The sequence below is a fragment of the Rhineura floridana genome, chromosome 3 (assembly GCF_030035675.1).
Source record: "Rhineura floridana isolate rRhiFlo1 chromosome 3, rRhiFlo1.hap2, whole genome shotgun sequence".
Taxonomy (NCBI): Eukaryota; Metazoa; Chordata; class Lepidosauria; order Squamata; family Rhineuridae; genus Rhineura; species Rhineura floridana.
Genome location: NC_084482.1, coordinates 79,207,236 through 79,214,049, shown reverse-complemented (window position 1 = coordinate 79,214,049; position 6,814 = coordinate 79,207,236). Strand labels below are relative to the sequence as shown.

Here is a 6,814-nt window from a genome sequence, read left to right as displayed (position 1 = left end):
ATGAGCAGGGAAATAACTGTAAAGATTTATGGGCAATTGACAGTGGGGCAACAAATAGTATAATCAAAGATAAATCCATGTTTCATACATTTTGTGACGTAGAGGATCATGTAATAATGCTGATGTAAACTGAAGAAAAGAAATGTATCATGTGGAGAAATGTAATTTAAGTGACTGCAAGAAATGTAACTGTAATTGTGATAACAAAAGTTAGAAGAAACATGAAAGATGTAATGTAAATGATAAAGGTTTATGCTGTGGAAAAATAGGTGGGGGGTGTTGGCAAAGAAAGAGTGCCTGAATGTATTTTTCCACAGCAGAGTTACAAGGCACAGAGTCCGTGCAGATCTCAAGGACAAGTATCCAAGGCAACCAGCTGGCCTTATCTATAAGACTTAGCAGATCTGGCCAGTCGGGGTGGGGTCGAGGAGTTTGTACAGAGAGAGAGCTTGTGATATATTCTATTGTCAGTAAAGTGACTCTTAAAACTTATTACTTGTCTGGCTCATTGCTTCAACTGGCATATAGCCTGTCACTATACTGTTCTGCATCCTGGGCATCTGCTTGCGCCAGATACAACATCCAACATTAACACTATTATTTCACTGTTCACAACATTTGCTGGAGAATGGGTCCCAGTTGTGATTTCCTTATCTGTGCAAGGTTAGTTGAGATCAATATGATTCAAATCTGAACTTCAGTACTCTCCAAAACTGACTCAGTCTAGATATGTTGTTGTTAGGTATGGCTTAGGTATGGTTGTTAAGATGTGATTATTTAAGGCAGTGGTTCAGAACCTGTGGCCCTCTAGAAGTTGTTGGGCTCACTTCCCATTAACAGTTCACTTGCCAAATTAGGCTATAGATCCATCTAGTTCACTGTTCTGAGCAGCTTTGGGCATTCAGGAAGAGAGATGGGACAAGAGACTCATGCTTCCTCCCCTCCCTTTGTTCCATAACTTATGAACTGGAATATTTACCTTGCCTAGCTAATGCAGTGGGACTTTCTCACTTTCCTCCCCTGCGCACCCTCCTTAAATCTGCTCCAGAGAGTCAGGAGAACCCCCAGAACAACATGCAGGGGAAGGAAAGAGGAGATTGTTGGGCAAGCAGAAATACTTGTGCTGGCAGAATAATCTCCTTAGTGCTACGCTGAATACAACTACAAGGCTTTACACATCACGTTGCAGAGTGAGAAGTGCAAAATCTACTTTGGATGTTACAAACAGGCATGAATAACCATGGGCAAAAGTCTGTTATGCTTCCTGTTCCCCTTGCATTCCACAATACTGAAGCTGCTGTTTGTTTTGAACACTGGCCAACCAGATAGCCCTGGACAGCTTATATACATCATTTGATAGGGATTGCCTTACCCTGTTGTTCGTCCCCAGCAACTGGAAAGCAGAGATATAATGCCTTTTGAATATGGGCATTTTATTTATTTATTTATTAGATTTGTACCTGTATTATATGTATTTTAATTATTTTAATGCATTATGTGACAAGAAATTGCTTGCAAAAATGTATACAATAGTGAAAACTACCTAGAAAAATGTTTTGCTAAGGAGAAATTTGTAGTAACATGCTGGAGAATTTTCATGAGGATTTTTTTTTAAAAAAAAAAGAATGTAAATTGTTGCAGAGATCTGGAGAAATGAATGTAAGATTGGAAAAATGAGAAACTGAGAGAACCAAAACTGGCAGATCTTTCCATCCCTGATGTCCAGGGATGCCATTCTCTGCTTGATACATTCCTATCCTGAAGGTTATTTGCCTCTATGAGCTGACAACTGGGCTATTATATTCTGCTATGACTTTAGTTTGCCCTTTTAAACTGCTTGTGAATTATTAATGAGGTCTCTGCTCCCAAGTGTTGCAAAACCTGATGATAATGCTGTCTGATAGGTACCATACCGAATACTATATTTGCATTGGATGATGAGAGCATTTGTTTCCACTGGCATTTCTAGAATTAATGCATTTTTGTTAGAAATCACCAGTGGATCTCTGCCAGTTTATATCAAGTGAGGATCTGGTGTGAAAAATTAAAGGCCTTTTAAAAGCTGAACTGTAATACAAATTGGAACTCTTTACACAATGAAGAAACTGTTTGGAATGCAACTAAAAGTGAGGGATGCCACTGTGATGTGCTTAACACTTCCCTGTGGCTTAAATTCTTGCAACACCTGGTAAGGCTTCTATGAAAGAATTGCATGAGGTGAGCATATCACATGGAAGTAATTACACTAGCACCATTCTTCGGGGTATTGCTCAGATCTTTTCAAATATTCTTTGTTGGGGAGGGACACACTACATTTGCCTTAATTTTTAAAGGATGTTCTGCCTTCCCCTATTGAAAATCTCATGGGTGCATAACTTTCATGTGAAGCAGGCCTGAAAGTAATTCAATGAGTTGTTTGCACATGAAACTACAAGCAAGCATGCATGTCCTCTGTATGTGATGGGATAAGAAATTACACATGTGATGAAGGTTCAATTGTATGTTTAAATACTGGGCCCCTAGGTCCATTAATCTGACCCCAGGACTTGTGCCCCACTCCTTACTACACCAAAAGTATCCTTATACATAACAACCCAAGGACTAGTTCTTGAGACAATGCCTCCATGATATCAGACTATACCTCCTAGTGGGCTTTCAGTAACGTGTGTGTGTGTATTAATCCCGTGGTATTGAAAACAGACTCGGAGAAAGTAGGCAAAAGTGTTCAAACAATTAAAGGCAAGATGAAGAGAACTTCATCAAACCCTTTCTGTTGTTGAATTTTTGACTTGGGAACTGATGTCAAGTGTGTGAATTGTTTATTTTTTAAAAGTGGCTGATTATTAGCTGCTCTCCTTTTCTGCTTGTACTAATTTTTAAAAGTTACTATGATGTGTGTTTCTCTTGTTGATATATTCTAAGGCACCCTGAGGACTCTGGGTCAAAACAGACATTTTAAATAGTAATAGCAGTAATAATAATAGTTGAAGGTAACTAATACTAGTCTTACTCAGAGTAGACCCATTGAAGGTAATAGACATGACTAATTTAGGGTTGGTAATTTCAGTGGGTCTACTCTGACTAGGACTTAGTTGAATACAACACAGTATTTATAAATGAAAATGATAAAATAATATTTCTTAAACTCCCATTTAATAGTACTAGCAGAATTAATAATACTAATAAATGACGATGATATTATTTCTTAAGCTCTGTTTATGTGCTGCAGATATTTTAAAAATGTTCTCAGACCTACAGATAGAAAATGGAGGGAGGAAAGAAATTAAAAACAAACTAACACAATCAATCATAAGCTAACTGAAGTAAATAAAAGATGGATGGATGGATGGATGGATGGATGAGTAAATATAACAGCAACAACAGGGAAATATTCCCAGTTAGCACTGCTAGTAGTTAGGATTAGAATCTGGATTTTGGCTGAAAGTGTGGGTAGTTGAGAAGCTACCACCAGGGGTAGTTCCAATGGCAGCAGGCAGCATAGGGCTCTGCAATAGGGAATTATGGGTGCAGGGCACGGTTGGATGAATCTTCTGGATCCAAAGATGCTCCATTCCTCTAAGAAAGGCCAAAGTGGGTCTCTCAGCTACAATAGCCTGGAGGTAGCACAGCAAAAAGTGCAGGAAAAAAACACCCTCTGCCCTGGTTTGTGCAAGCAGCAGTGCTTCAGATGTGGCAGTGGCTCTGCTGCTGTGCTGTCCCAAGCCCCATTTAGGATTTCTCTGTAAAGCAACCCCTAACACTTTTCCTTTTGTGTGTGTGTGTGATGTCTTTACTGCTGCCATAAAAAAAATGGACTGCCTTCAAGTCGATTCCGACTTATGGGCAATTGTATGAATAGGGTTTTCATGGTAAGCGGTATTCAGAGGTGATTTCACCATTGCCTTCCTCTGAGACTGAGAGGCAGTGACTGGCCCAAGGTCACCCAGTGAGCTTCATGGCTGTGTGGGGATTTGAACCCTGGTCTTCCAGGTTGTAGTCCAACACCTAAATATATATGTGTATATACATATAAATATAATATAAATATACATAAATATATATACATAAAAGTAACCTGTCAGTCTACTTTTTTTCTTTCAGATTGCAATATGTTGGCAATACTTACAAAATTACAGATTTTGCCTCTTGTTTTTGAAAGCTCAGTCAAGAAACCATCAGTTGCAACTAGATAAGCAGCTGACTGACCCTCCCATCTGCTTTTCCATCAGAGCACTATCATTGGGCTGGGTCTAAAATATTAAAGTTGTGATTCCCTCTTCTTTTAGTTGTGAATTCTCATAATGCAACAGAGTGAACTAAAGATCCTCATCACATCAAGTTAGCACATTTAGCTATTGTTTTCAGTAATGGTTAGTCTTGAGGAAAGATGAGCTCTCCTTAATGTGCTAGCCTTGGAACTTTAGAATCCACAACAGTCTTCTCTGAAACCAGAATTAATTTGCAAGTTCAGGATTCAACTGGATAGTAAGAATCTTGCTATTTAGATGTATGAGCTTGTGAAATCTACATGTGTAGGCGCATGAGGGTAGTGTAAGTGTAATATAGAGGCTAAGAGTGAGAAGTGTGAGTCAGGAAGTCCCTGGTCTAAATTTAGTATAGGGAACTCACTAGCTAGTATCTGTCAGCCTCAAGCTCTGATCTGCAACATGGAGATAATAATACAGATAACTCCTACCTTGTAGGGTTGTCATAAAGATTACTAGTATGACAAAGATCGTATATGCATATATATTTAGTTATTTATTTAAACAATTATTTATAAACCACTCTCTTGCGCAGGGGCCATGCTAATCTTCTCTGTATCGTTCCAATTTTAGTATATGTGCTGCCGAAGCACAACATAAAAAACGAGTACAACAACATAAAAAACATTTTAAAAGAATACAAAACAATTGTATTAAATTGACTGGCTACTCAAAAAGCAGCCGCATAGGTGTAAATATGCAAGTAACAGCATATAACTTACAGTTTTGTGCATTAATATCATTGCCAAATGGAGGACTTGTTCAAGACTTGAGATTTAAAAGAAAAAAATTGCAAAGTATTAAAGATTAGCTTTTCAGTTAGGGCTGGTATATTTAACATTGTATTAACCAATTTTAATTAACAGCTTGTTTTAAAGCTAGAATTGCAATTTTTCACACAACTTTAATTTGATCATTAAGGTTAAATGCATTTGTCTCCTTTATATCTTTGCAGCACCACTGCAGGATTATTCAAAGCTAAGAGGAGTGATGTAAGGTCATCTGTGAGTTTTGCATGCATCTGAACTTGTGTTTCATGAATATAATTCCAAAATTCTATTCACAGCACCATACAAACCTTGCTTCCATCAGAACAAGCGTCTTAAAACTCCCATCCTGTTTTCCAGTTTAGTTCTTCACATTTCTGCATTAGTCTGCAAACTTATTTTTAAAAAAATCCATATGAAAATTCATCAGCATTTTACTGCAAATTTCTCCTAATATTCATATCTTTGTATTGAATTTTGCCTGATATATACATTTTTGCAAGCAATTTCCCCATATATAATACATTTTAATACATTATTTCTCTAATATATGTATTTTTATGTACACTTTCTTCTAATATGCAGTTCTGTACACAATAATTGGTTGGAGAACACACCACAAAATTCGGAGAAGTGTGAATTTCAGTTTTGGTTTGCATATTGTTTTGGAAAGTGCAAATGAGTTAGGTTCTCATTCAAATCTGAACCAAACCAAATTTTTCCTTCATCCCTGATCTAACATTTTAGATGAAAAGAGAAGGTGAAAATGTTTGAGACAAAAATACTCCAGACACTGTGAAAGCTGTCTACAAGAGATATAAGACAGATACAAGCAGAATTTCTTTGCTATTTTCATGCAACTTTAATTTGCAATACACAAGCAAGGGGCAATAACAGTATACATACACACCTACTCAGAATCCAGTCCATAGGACTGACTCCAGTGCTGTCTATGCATGTGGAGCAGATGTCTGTTCACAAAATGGGCTTTTCCCTTCCCCTCCTTCCCCCTGCATCCTCCACATGCTCCAGGGATACCCCAACCCTCAAGCAGGGCAGGCTGCAGGGAGGAGGAGAGGAAAAAGTAACCCTGATGAGTAGAAGTCCATTGGTGCAACATTGGATTCCACCCATTGAGTTCAATGGGACTTCCTCCCAGGTAAATGTGCATAGGAAATGTGCATGTAAAAAACAACATACAAAGAGTTGTTGAAAATCCACAATTGGGATTCTGGCTCACCTTTAAAATACCCTCTCTGCACTTTGTTTCTAGATCTCTGCATTGGATGCACAGTGATAATTAGTTTTTAGACTCAAATAACTTAAAAGTAATGGTCATAAGTTGGCCTATTTTTAAATGAATGGTTAGGCATGAGTTAGTGCTAAAAAATGTTTTTGCATCACTCCAGAGAACCTTAGCTGACATAATGGTTCGAGGAAGGTGTCTGAAGTCTTTGGGGCTTTGAAACCCCTAGTGCTCAAGGGGTGGGTTGTGAGGAAGTGTTTCTCTTGAATCGGCATTTTAGTCTCAAGTGTCTGACTGCCTGCCTGAATCACCAAGAATCAAAGATCACTGCAAGAATTCTCTTCATTCCTGGCCTGCCTGGTTGGCTCCATTGATTGGATATTAGTGAGTGACCTTCCTGGAAATAAACCATTCCATGCAGGGTTCAGGCAGTGCCACCACTATCTTTTGTGGGGTTCCTGGGCAAGATGCCCTCAGTGATCCCCCCTCCCTGACTGGATCCCTCCTCTATGCCACTCTCATTTCTGCTATTCAGT

The 6,814-nt window shown here is 38.4% G+C and overlaps 1 non-coding gene across 1 annotated transcript; it reads right to left on the bottom strand.

The window, feature by feature from the left end:
• Positions 1–4,755: 4,755 nt before the first annotated feature.
• LOC133382638 (U6 spliceosomal RNA) lies at positions 4,756–4,858 on the bottom strand. Its single transcript, XR_009762026.1, has one exon. It is a non-coding gene; the product is annotated as a U6 spliceosomal RNA (small nuclear RNA).
• Between the last annotated feature and the right edge of the window lie 1,956 nt (positions 4,859–6,814).